Source organism: Argiope bruennichi, chromosome 5, assembly GCF_947563725.1.
Source record: "Argiope bruennichi chromosome 5, qqArgBrue1.1, whole genome shotgun sequence".
Lineage (NCBI taxonomy): Eukaryota > Metazoa > Arthropoda > Arachnida > Araneae > Araneidae > Argiope > Argiope bruennichi.
The window spans coordinates 81,677,885-81,681,050 of NC_079155.1; positions in this window are offsets into that span (position 1 = coordinate 81,677,885).

Here is a 3,166-nt window from a genome sequence, read left to right on the forward strand (position 1 = left end):
CTATATTTGTTTATCTGATAATGTTGGAAAATATGAATTTAAAGAAAGCATTCTACTACAGGTTACTGTTAGTGAATATTAAAATCTGTGTATCCTACGAAATTAAAAGTGGAAGTGAAAATTCTACTATGGAGATAATATCCAAAGAAATCATTTTTCTTTTTAAATCTTAAAATTTGGCAAAAACATGCGATTGAAAATGGTTTGATAGGTCAATGAAATCAGAATTTGAACTTCATCATCGTAATAAAAGTATTCTTACAGATTGTATGTTAAATAAAATTTTTAAAAATTATTAAAGTTAGAGAAAAAAAATTGCAGAAATAAAGATATCATTAAAAAGCTAATTTTTTTTCATTATTAAAAGAAAGCATAAAGTAGTTTTGTAATATAATATTTTTGGAAGACATTGAAAAGTTTACTATGACCTTCCTTGTCTTAAGAGCATGCATGCCAAATTTCATCAGTATTGGACCAAAATAGTAGATTTATATGAAAGTTATACAAACTAATATATATATAAACAATAAGGCATAAAATTTAACAATCTATTAAATTGTTTAACTACTCATTTCTTTTATTCCGCCTTAATAGAAATTTATATAATTTTATACTTATTTATAGGAAATGCCAAATTTATTTTTAAAAAAACCCACGAATTCTTTTAAATGTGACAGACTCCATTTCAAAACTATCTAGAAAAGATTTTAAAAAATCTGAAATATTTTACAAGCATTTCTAGAATTTCAGGTTATGTGTAAGGTTACATAAAAATGCTGAATTAATTGTTGTTTAATTAATAACTAATTGCAATTATTGTACGATGAAGGCGGCTTTAGAATTTATAAAACTTCCTGATGCAAGACAATGACAGAATTTACTATTTTGCAGCCCTAAGCAGAGCACATCATTAGGTCTCTCTTTTAAATGAAGAATCGATTTGTTTTCATATTTTAACGCATTACTTTTAAGTGTAAATGATTGATTTTAGGTTAATATTTTTTTATTTCCTTTTATTAATTTCATGATTATATATTTGCTTTTAGTTATATATGATGATTCGAAATTACTTCTGTATCCACTTTTCTATACCATATTATTGAAGTGGATGCTTTTTTTATATAAATATTCTAATAGCTAAATGAACGTAACTTAAGATATAGGAATTTGATCATTACTTTTGACAAAGTGTTTATATTATCCTAAAACTTTTATAATTCTGAATCTGTATTATCTTACAGTCTTATGAAAATAAAGTTTTTTTTTTAAGTTTTTTTCTTGTTTCTTGTTACCCTCTCCCAGTCTAGCGTCTCGAAGCTGCTGCCTAATTGGAAATCCGCCGCTGACGTAAGAACACCTTCACAGATAAGCAACTTTAATTTTGTTCTCACAAAGATTTTCTCGATCTTAATGGACTCAAAATAAATTTCTATTTTATTTTAAATTCATTAACCTTTCGTTTTGAAGTTATATGAGGGATATTTGGGAATTGTTCAAAGAAATTTGAATCATGATTGGACGACGAGTATAACATGAGAACCAATTATACCAAGTTAAACTTTTTTCTAACGATAGCAAATTAAATTTGAAAAGATTTCCATATACTTTCCTCTAACTGCGAATAATGTTACTGTCCTGTTATTTTATTTTATTTTTTGAAAAACTGCTACCATTATTTTCATTTGTTTTTCTTTACTTTTGCAGTGAAATATTCCTGTTTGTCTTTTAAAAATTTGCTTTCCTGTTTATATCAAATTGAATTCATATGAAGTACCAGTATCGATCATTAGAAAAGGTAGATATTATTTATGACGAAGTACTGGATCATAAGTTAGCTGACATATCTATGTTATGTCAGCTAACTTATGATCAGTTTTGGGATGAAATTTTCATATTTTTTATTAAAGAAAAATTAATTTTTTAATTAATTGTTTCAAAAGCTTCATTACAACCTCGTTTATACTTCGATATTTTTGAGGAAAATTTTAAGTATGCGTCAAGCGCGAAAAAGTAAAGAATCTATTTAACATTAGCAGTCGACAAAATCTCAATGCATTTTATAAATAAACTGTTGTTAAACAGCCTATTTCCAATGTAAAAAAAATAGTTTATGCAAAATATTATATTACTATCCTCTGCAGTTTTATTTTCAGTTAAATTGAAAAACTCAACGACATTAAAGAATTTTGAAATCTTGCAATTTCACGAAAAATTGTACATTAGCCCAAACGATTTTAAAAAGCAGTAGAAGTCTAATTTTTTTCTCCATAAGATGATAATAATTTAAAAATAATCATAGGAAATTTAATTAAACATTATTTATGGCAATTTAAATACGTGTTTACAATATGAATTTCGATGCAGCCATTTTGAACAATGAATTTCACAATTTCCTTAGACTATTAAAGCAAATTAATTTTTGAAGTAACATGATATACGAAAATAAATTTATCGAAAAGAAAACATTTTTAAGTACAAATGAGTTGAAAGAATTTCAATATTTCTCTTTTCCTGTAGAGGTTATTTTTAAATTCCATTATTAAACTAATTTTGGGAGCGCCATGTTGTTTACTGGCGAAATTTTACGCATGATATATTTTTTTTATTTAATAAAAATAAATTATTTAATTAGTCATCAAGAAAATTTCTTTGAAATTTTAATAGGGAAAATTTTATTGAAATTTTCTTTATGCGTTTGCGATTAAAATGTGAAAAAAATCGATAGAATAGTTTAAATTTCTATCGTCAAAAGTAAAACAGTCATTTCAATTTTATTTTTATAGAATAGAATTTTATAGAATGAGTTATAGATAAAGTTATTATCTATAACTTTTTTTTTCAATAAAACCATTTGTTTTTCCGAAAGATATCTAGAAACTTTGATTTCAATTTCACAGATACAAATCTGACGTTTTCACTATCGAAATAACTAACAAGGTATAACATCATAAAGCTTTATTTTCTCTTACAAATCACATCCGGCGTTTTATTATCCACACAATTTTTATTTCAACATTTTATATTTCCATTGAACAAATGAAGATATTACTATCGTCTGTAGTTTTATTTTACTCATAAACTGCAATACATTTTTTTTACATTGCTTGTGCTTCATTGCAGTGCTTTTTATTAATTGCTGTAACATTATATGAAAGCAACGCTTAAT